This window comes from Charadrius vociferus, unplaced genomic scaffold (assembly GCF_000708025.1).
Source record: "Charadrius vociferus isolate BGI_N301 unplaced genomic scaffold, ASM70802v2 scaffold477, whole genome shotgun sequence".
Lineage (NCBI taxonomy): Eukaryota > Metazoa > Chordata > Aves > Charadriiformes > Charadriidae > Charadrius > Charadrius vociferus.
Window position 1 is genome coordinate 972,870 of NW_009649449.1, and position 10,535 is coordinate 983,404.

The following is a 10,535-nucleotide window of genomic DNA, read 5'->3' on the forward strand; positions in this document are numbered from 1 at the left end:
AAGAGAAGCAGAAAAGACGACATAATTACACTAAAGAGAGAAATTAGACCAAAGAAACAAAGATTCAAGAAGAAAAGGGGATTTTCTAATGCTTTAACCTCACAGAAAGGGGTTTTGTCCTACGTAGTTACATCTTTTGCACGTTCCAGGACTTTGAGTGGTTGCAAAAAGACAAACCTATTCCAATTCCACAAGTGTTCAGAGGATTATCAGAGGCAGCTGCACATACAAGCAGAAAGGGATGCAGCAGTGTTCACTGATAAGCTGGACTCAAGGAGAAGCTGATCCCGCACTGACGATGACAAACGTGGCTGTAAACAGCAGTAGAGCGAGATGCTGACACTCTGCTAACACAAGGTTACACTTCCCACTATGGAGCTACACAGCAAATTTTAATGGGCCAAGACCGACAGCTAGGGAAATGAGTGTCCGCTCTCTGCTGCAAAAATTATAGCTTTTCCCATCCCCCTCCAACTCATTCTCCACTGTCAGTACTATAACACAATGACCTCTTATTAGGGAGTATTTTTCAGTTGGGACAGTTTATTGTAAGGACACCGGATCACTCAAGGGATTAATGGCACAGACGTGGAATCCCTTATCTCCAGTTTGGTAGTTCAAAATATCAAAAGTGGGTTGAAGGAAGAGCAATTAGGAGCGTGACATGAGTTTGTAGGGCTCCATTCTGAAGGCCTCAGTAAGGCCATAGACCTTTAGCAAGGTATGCGCTGAAGACCCAAAATGCAGGACACAATATAACATGTTGGACTGCATCTGCTACATGATCTTGCACAACACTGAAGTCCTCTTGCAAACAACTAGAAATCATTGCTTCTCCTGGATTCCTGTTGAAAGCAGCCGTCTGTGGGGGTACAGAGTACACAGAAGACAGTGCCACTGAGCACAGAGCAGAAGGTATTTAGCGCCTTGCAGGGTACAGTGCCTATTAGAATCACAAATACAATAACTACAGAAACAGTTTGAGCCTATAATGACATCTGCTGATACAATGCAAGATGTTTTAATTCTATTGCTTTCTCATACTTGTGCATAGCACCACTGATATGTACCAAACAGGTCTCAGTCCTGTGAAGCACTGAGTATTTTCAGTCACCAATTAAGTCAAAAAAGGTGAGGGTGTACAGAGCAGAATTTGGTCATGAGACTCTTTTCTCCCTCCTCTGGATTCTCTAAGTCTTCTTCAACTGCTTAACACCAGATTTGAAGTCAGTAATGATATGCCTGAGCACATGGCTCTCCCATACAGAGCCATTTGCTGGATTCATGCCATAGTTTGTTCTGGTGTTTCCGTAAACATTTTCATAACATGGCGCCATGTGCCTACAAGTCTGCTTTAAGGACCGAGATCTACTGCATGCGTTAGAAGGCAGCATGCATGATCCCGGCTACAGAGAAGCCACAGTAGTGTGGTGGAAGTTAGGTCATCTGGCTCACAGAACTGAACTGCTCATTTAATGAGGCTTCTAGAGATACTCAGCTGGAAGCAATAATGACTGCTAAGCAAACGTGACAAAGACTGTGAGAGTTTAATATAAAAAAAAAAAAAAGAAAAAATAAGGAGAAAACCTCCACCTTTCAAAAGATTTTAATTAGCTCACATGCAAGACTCACCACTGTTAGAGTGAAGTTTACATTGGGGTTCTTTAAATTTATAAATATTTTATGTGGCAGGAATATGCACCTATACAGAAAGATACCCAACTGCTATGTGCTTCCTCTGAGCAATTCTTCGGTCACATATACAGTAAGAAATTAATTAAATCAAAGGTATTGTTAGAATTGGCCTTGAGAAAGAGAACAAACTGTCACTCAGCACAGGCTGTGATGATCTGCTGCCTGCTATGACCTTCCTAAGGAGGGGATGAGGGTGGAAACCGACCCCCAAAAAAACAAACCACCAACTCCATCACAAAGCACACGGTGTCAGTAACAGCTTCAGATAATCTCACATACAGAAGTCTGTGCAATTGAGGGATGGCACAGTGTTACTAGACTAGAGAGATTTTCACTGCAGAGCTTAACAGAATTCAAGAACAGCCCTTTCATTAGGTGCACTTTACTGACCCTTCCCAGTTCACAGTCTTTACTCACATTACCCTCTTTCAAAAATCATCTCCTGCGTTCTTCAGTAAGAGTTACAAAGTAAAAATACTTTGATGTGGTCAGTGCCACACCATTATGGAAAGTACTTGAGTCTTCTCATTGCAAACAGCTTGTATTCACTATGATCACCAAATGAAAGCCAGAGAAGAAACTCAGTTAGAGATTTATAACATTTATATGTTTAGGACAATAACATGGGCTAAGGATTTGGCAAGGTTTTGACTAAGTTATAGATGGCTGAAGAGGAATGAAAAAAAGAAAAAGAAGGTTGTAAAAAAAATATATACTGCAGCTCCAGAGAGTGGTGGCTTACTTCCCACTCTGCATCACCATAAAAATGAAAACAAAACAGGATTCTCTTAGTTATCCTCATACACAAAAAATCCCAGAGCTCTTTCCAAAACAGTTCTAGAGTGAAAACATTGGATCACATGCACTGTCAGCTGCCAGACACTTCTAAGCTCACTCTGAGTGCATCTGAAAATAAAGACAGCTTGAACGAGGTCTCTGAGCAGCAGAGGGTTTTTTTTTTTATTAGACAATAGCACTAAAAATCTCAGTTCAAATTATGCTGCACAGGTCTTTCTTCAGACTCTTTTCTAAATAAACACTGATCAAGAGCTTACATTGCACACGCTTAGGACAGGCAGTCTGCGCTCAAGAACAACTCAGTGACCTGCTAGTCATGTCTAACCCCAGAAGGACAGGTCATAGCTAGAGGTCAGAATTCAGAGGTCAACAGCAGGGCAACATAAGGCAGTTTACACCTTTTTCAGAAAGCACCAGCTCCTTAGAAAAACAAAACAATGGATGCAAAATGATGCAGGAAAAAGAACAACTCACGTATATTATATTAGCGGCAAGAAATTATATGCTGCTTCTTGAAGAACTTACCAGTGGCTCCCGAGATGCTGCATTTTCAGTCGCAGGGCAGGAGCCAGCCTGTAAAGCAAAAAGAAGCGTGAGGTTACACTGCCATCTGATGGACACTATTAGAAATACTTGTCGGTTACGACCACTCTTCCTACGAGCAGGATTTAGGCAGATTCACCTGTTTCTGCTATCAGTAGCAGTTCTGTGATGGACAGAAGACAAAAAGGTCAGCATCACAGAAAAAAAATAGTTCCAGCAGTCCCCATTTAAAACAACAGAATTCACAGAATCTGCAGAATTTGCTTTAGGGAGGGAGCAGTTAAGAGCCTGAGAAACTACCAAGAGATATCATGAAAGAAATGTTCACCCTAACTCAAATTCTGAAATACACGGCACAGCAAACAAACACAGCATGAACCTGGGACTCCCTCTGCTAAACTTTTAGTGGCAACACTTGTCACATTGCATGGTAGAAGACAGGATATTTTCATCATATATGAAATGAGGATAATAACTTGCCTGCCCAAAGGGACCTGATGAGCACTTGACATTCACGAAGAATTTTGTGATACTAAAGGGAAGAAATGCTGCAGAAGCCCAAAGTACTGCTATTGAAGCGAATACAAAAGTATACCTCACTCTGATTCCATGGTTCACTTTCTCCTGTCTGGGACTAAACTTGACACCAAGCTTCTCCCATTTCTATGATCCAGCAATGAACTCTCTTTTCTACATTATTCTTCTAAAGATTTCAAAGCAACTATGATTTAACTAAACCTCACAATATGTCAGCAATCACAGAATCATTAGAGTTAGAAGGGATCTTGAAGATCCCTTGCAGGGTCCAAAACCCCTGCCCTGGGCAGGGACACCTCCCCCCAGCCCAGGTTGCTCCAAGCCCCGTCCAACCTGGCCTTGAACACCTCCAGGGATGGGGCAGCCACAGCTTCTCGGGGCAACCTGCGCCAGGGGCTCACCACCCGCACAGTCAAGAATTTCTTCCTCATATCTCATCTAAAACTCCCCTCTTTCAGTTTAAAACCGTTCCCCCTCATCCTATTGCTCCATTCCTTGATCAAGAGTCCCTCCCCAGCTCTCCTGGAGCCCATTTAGGGACTGGAAGGGGCTCTAAGGTCTCCCCAGGGCCTCCAGGCTGAACAACGCCAACTCTCTCAGCCTGTCCTCGCAGCAGAGAGGCTCCAGCCCTCACAGTATCTTTGTGGCTTCCTCTGGACTTGCTCCAGCAGGTCCACATCCTTCTTATGTTGGGGGCCACAAAGCTGGATGCAGTACTGCAGGGGGGTCTCACCAGAGCAGAGCAGAGGGGCAGAATCACCTCCCTTGACCTGCTGGCCATGCTTCTTTTGATGTGGCTCATGTTGAGCTTCTCAGCAACCAACAACCCAAGTTCTTCTCCTCAGGGCTGTTCTCAATCCATTCTCTGCCTGGCCTTGATTTGTGCTTGGGATTGCCCTGACCCATGTACAGGACTTGGCCTTGTTGAACTTCATGAGGTTAGCACAGGCCTAACTCTTGATCCTGCCCAGGTCCCTCTGGATGGCATCCCTTCTCTCCAGCATGTCGACCGCACCACATAGCTTGGTGTCATTGGCAAGCTTGTTGAGGGTACACTCAATCCCACATCACCAGTACCAACCTTGTTTCCCACACATAATTAACAGACAGACACAGTTTTAGGGCAGATGCTGAAGACCCTACCTTGCACACTAGGTAGTACACAGGAGGAGAGTGAAACTATTTTATTAAAGCAGGACTCCAAGCCAAAGACTGGACTAGACTTAAAATTCAGGAGCTTCCCACCCTCCAGGCTCACCTGCAGTTTTGCTCATATTCACTCATTCATCAAGAACAGGCATAATATTTTAGCATAGTCCCATGTTTTACAGAATTACTCTCTGAGCTTTTCTTCTCCACCGAAAAAAAAGCAGTTTGATCTCTGTGTAACTAGCACATATCAGCTCTCCCAAGGTAGGGACACCATAAATTTTACCATAAGATAAACTTATCTTGGTCAATCATCGGCTTTCAAAGGAGATTTCCATGATGTTAAGACGGTCTAAACCATATTGCCTTCACTCTGTTTTTTTATCTCAGGAGAGGTGACACGTACTGGTTACCTCAATGGTAAAAAAATGCAGTTTTGTTAGTAATGAAGACAAGTTTTGAGGCTCGGGGATCCTGTTCATTGAGTACAGGGAAAGATAAAACTTTCAAGGGATAGCATAAAGGTCCTTAAGTGACTTTTTATCCTCCAATTGTATTCATCACTTTTATGCACCTTCAAAGTAGCTCAAGATTTTTTTTCCCTATCTACAAAACATGCAAAAAAAATACAGATAAAAATAAGTATTTACCACAAGAGGGTGCCAGAAACTCAAATATACTGCAACTCGGCTTCTTCCAGACATAAGCATCATCACCAGGGCCCAGCCAGATCTCACAGCTAGGCAGTGATTCTCTAGAGAGGCCCTTAGTCTCATCACGTGCAATCATCATCATTTTTGTGGCAATTCCACTATATAGGTGCAAAAGTTTCAGCCACTAAGAATTCACTTGACTTCAACCACTGCAAATAGCAGCCTCAACACCATACTGGAAATCATACTGCCCAGTCTGTCTGTAGTGGAGACAATGCTATGTGATACCAAGAAAAGGGCACTTCTCTCTTCAACCTTGGCAGTGGCTTCCCATTTTCTATGCATTGTATATCTGCTTTCAAAACTTTTGTAGCTGGATAATTGAAAAATAATGAACAGTCTCAAGACCCAGCCACTCCTCCAGAAATATAGAAAACATAAGAATCAACACAAGAATAAGGCTTGCATGATTTATTAGTAAGTTAACTGAACCTGTTTATGTTGTGGATAAAATTATGCTCTACTTTATTTCTTCAGTCAAAGCCCAGGACTAACACAGGTATCTTACTATGGCTAATACTCTAAAATACTGGGGGCTGATTCATAGCACGCTGAAGTCAAAGAAAAGATTCTCATCAAAATCAGTGAGCGCAGGGTCAGAACTCCTCAGAAGCGGGATATGAAGAGCAGCGCAGATAAAATTCCGTTGAATACTTCAAAAAAGTACCTACAGCTGTTACCTACTATTTCCATGGAATTGTTCCATCAAGCTACTTGCATTAAGTGTTGAGCTTTCTAAGAATACGTGTATTTTGCTCTTCTGTAGCATATTTCAAGGAAAATTCAAAGCATTTTTAACTACTTAAGCTAACTTCACAAAGAGAAGAACTACAGATGTGTGGTGTGAACAGTAAAGTCACAAAGGCACAAAGAAAGAAAGAAACCACCACAGAATTCATATCCTTCCATATTCCCAGGGCATCCTAAGTACTAAAGCCCCTATGTTCTGCCCTAAGGAGCTGTGCTAGTATTTATGGGCTGTCACTCCACACAGAATTTAGCCAACCTGGGAAACTACCCAAAGAAGGATTTGAAATGAAGCCTAGGTTACTGTGAGAAAACATGTATTATATTGGCAGGTAAAAGTTTTGGTCCTGAAGACAAATACTCAAAAATTCTGACATGTGCTTGTATGTAACCCGATGACATACACACAATGAGTTGGATAATTTATGGTATTTTGACCGCATTGTCCAAAGCTACCAATGATTTAAATGAGATCTGCATTTTCCTTCCAGCAAGATTTCCAAGTACAAGGCATAATGCAACAGCAAAGGAACTAGTCTTTACAAGGTAGGGGACAGTAACCCTCCAGAACACGTTAGCTCTGAGACAAGTCAGGGAAGATTCCATCCTTTCCATGTGATGGCTGTTCAATAGCCTGTATTTCATGAAAACAATCCAGAGACCATTTATCTTCACCATAAAACCCATCTTTTAAGGCAGAGAATCCGGAGGCTTAACAGTCAAGAGCTACAGGCAAGTGAGGAGGAAAATTTACCTATATATTGACTAACAATGCAGCTAGGGAATTAACTCTCTGAAGCAACAAATCAGGCATCTTTCAACATCTTTTAAATTTGCTTTAACTACTTCTTTATGTGAAGAAAAAACGCAGCCACATGGTAGACTCAATTCAAAGCAAATATTATAAAGCGTTAGAAACAAAACAAGTAGGATTTGGGCCTTTCTACTTTGCTTGCTTCCCCACTAAACCACATGTAAGAACATCACCAAGTATAAAAGATGGTAGAATTACCAATGTATTCTGTTCACCTTATCATCTCTCCATTCTCAGTCTCTTACAATAAATTTATATGTAGTCTGTTTTTAGCATAGTGAGCCTTCCACTGTCATAAAACAAACAAAAGAATCCCACATACAGAATCCACTCTGCCTGTGCTACTTCAATGGCCACACTACCATTTTGGTACCAAGTCCAATTCAGCCATCGACTTGAACAATTTCAAGCCTTTTACAACTCACAGATCAGCTACATACCGACTTCCAGGCTACAGGATTCTCAGCTTCTGCACATAATTGTACAGATAATTAGGTATCATTTTGTGTCCCAAACTAAGCAGCTTGGAAAAATTTAGACATAGTTATCTAAACCAACAATACTACTGCCAATTAATGTTAAAGAATTTCAATTTCTCTCACACTATTGGGATTTACAGTTAAATGGAACACCGGAGGACTGGTTTGCTGGCAGGCTGAGCCAAGAAGACTCAACAAATACACTGCCAAAGTATTCAGCATCAACAAAATACTGATAGCCAAGAAAAATCAGAAATTGGTTATTCTGTTCAGAGGCTACACCATCATCTTGCTCTTCCCTTTCTTTTACTATAAGGAATGGTAACAGAGAGATGGGATCTTTTCTTCTGTTTATTTTTTAGTAAAGACATTGTTAAAGGCCCAAGGAACATGCTTTCTAAACAAAGCCAAATATTTTTAAATCTCTGGTAGAAATGTTTACTGCCTTTAGAATATAATTCTATCTATGTAAATGATTTCATTTGAGCTGCAATACTGCCCCCTCCCCACAATGCTTGAGGCAATATATTAATTCATGAGAATGAGAAAATTAAACTAAGAAAAACAGATAATAAACCAAAAGATATCTGACACTCCCTTTTCAGCATCTAAACTAACTAGATTTGTAATAGAAAACACTACAGGACACAAACATAAACATGTTAGGCAAGGCAGTGCTACTACTCACAGCCTTATGTTGAATTCTTGGCAATAAATAAATAAACATCATCAGTGGTGGAAACTAAATATTTTTTTAAATTCTCTAAACGTTTAGTGTGCAACGGGGACAATATTTGACACGCATTGACAACAGTGTCAAAGCTGCAACGGTTGCATAAGATGAATGTCATTTATATTCTGCTAGACTAATAAAGATATTTTAACTGGTTTTATTCCAAAAACTGTCCCCTTAAGAATTCATCTACTGTGCTATATATTCATCAATTACACCCCATTTTTCCAGCCAAAGCTGCAAGATTCTCTCAAATCCCATCCAAGCCAACAAAATTTGAAAGCACTGAACACTTCTCAGCATGAGGAATGTGCAACCAGTGTAAGACACATACTAGATGGTGAAGATGGGGATATCTGTCATCAGCAGGCACTGATAGCCTTGGACAGACAGAACAAGCTCAAAATGTGGGGAAAGAGGAAAGTTAATTTACAGGCAGGACTGCTCCTGGCATGTGCACAGAAGAGGTAAATATTAGTATGGCCACCTTTTAGCTGAACTTGAGCATTACCTTGCATACCTGAAGCAAGGCAGACCACCAGAGCTGCCCTTTAAACAAACTCTGACGCTAATGAAGTAATGACAGGCCAGGAGCCAAAAAGAGGTGCAACTACTTTGCTATTGCCTGAGAATCCAACATTTTTGTATACAATGTAACAGATTCCAGCAGGGGAGCAGTTACTTGACCATTTTCACCCACAGCGGCTTCAGACCACCTCCCTCCTCAGAGAAGCTGACACGAAATAGTCTCTCTGTGGTGAAAAGTTAACTTTGCAGCCTGGGTATTCTGCATTATCTCAAATTCTTCCTGATTTAGAAAGCAACAGAAGCATCAACTCCACTATGTTCTTCAGACAATGCCTGAAAAACTCTCCACGTTACACATAAGTTAGGAGTTACCATTCTCATTTTTCACTATGGAGACAGTGACAGTGACTTTCTTCGTGTCCTTAATTTTAAAACCCAGGGGGTGCTCTGGTTACATTTATGAGGTCCATTAAAAAGCAAGACTTCTCCATTTCCAAATATCAAGCCTTCTTTTGAGGTAAAGCAACACTAAATAAATGTTAAAAAATGGTGCAATGGGAGGATGCTCTACGCAAACTCAAGAGGACCCGAATGTTTCTCAGGCAACCACATTTGCCAGCTAACAAGATTTCTTTCTCAGAAACCTCTAGACAACTGCCTTGTAGACTGCCCAAGTGGCTTAGGATCAGCCACAGTTGTTTCAGGTTTCCTCATTCTGAAAGCATTCCCTCGAAGCATGAGGAATGGACTGTCATACCTGCACCTCAGACTACAACTGATGCAAGCACGTGGTCAATGCAAAACAGCAAGCCTGCTGCGAGTTTGGTAACTTGGCCTTTCACAACCTAGGAGGAGATTTGTGCTGGTTAGTCAGAGTATGAATTTTATGTAATGTATTTCTATTTCAGTTTTGTTCAACATTGTTCCCAGCAACGTCAGCCTCCTCAGTCCAAAATAAAAGGATCAACAGAGAGGTTCACACCGATTTAGTCAAATCCAGGTAAACTTGAATGATTACACAGAAAAGTGTGTTGGTGGCAGACTTTGCTCTATTTTCTTCCCTGTTGCTGAAACAGCCAGACCTTTCATCCTCTGCCGGCTGCAGGAGGGGCCTCTGCAGCCACCCAAAGGATTTTACAGAATTCTGTTGGTATCACATACTCAAGAGTCTGAGACACTGGTGAAATGAGAGTGCTGCCATGAGGCCACTAAATTTGAGGTAGGCAGAGTTTGCGATGAAATACAAGTTAGGCTGTATCATAAGCAAGCCAGCGCAAGTGACCAGAAACCTACGCTATATACAACTACCTCACACTTCCATTTTTCCCTGTTCATTTCAAGTCCCAATTTAAAACTATCTTAACCTTTTAGTATGTTTCTTGAGCATGCACTCTAGCAGCAAACTTACATGCCTCTTTTACTCTCCCATTCAGTTTTTGACAATGCTTACACTATGTCTACCATTGCTTTGCCCCTTTACGCTGTTGGTTCAAGCATCTGCAATCCCTCGCAGTTGCAAGGCAGGAACGTTTTGTCTAACTGGTGCTCCACCTCATTTCAAAACCCAGTTGACACATAAATCGTCTCCCTTCTCTCTGACTGTGCCTCCACACACACACACACTAAAGCGCTTTATTGACTTTCACACACAGACCCTAAAACGCTCAGATGCCCACTGCCTCGGGGCCTGGCCTGACCAGCTCTCCCAGTCGGAGCAGCACTGGGCTGTCTGGTGGAGCGTGCCCGCGCAGGGCAGGGTGCCGAACTGCCAAACCACGTCCCCCGAGAGGCGAAGCTCC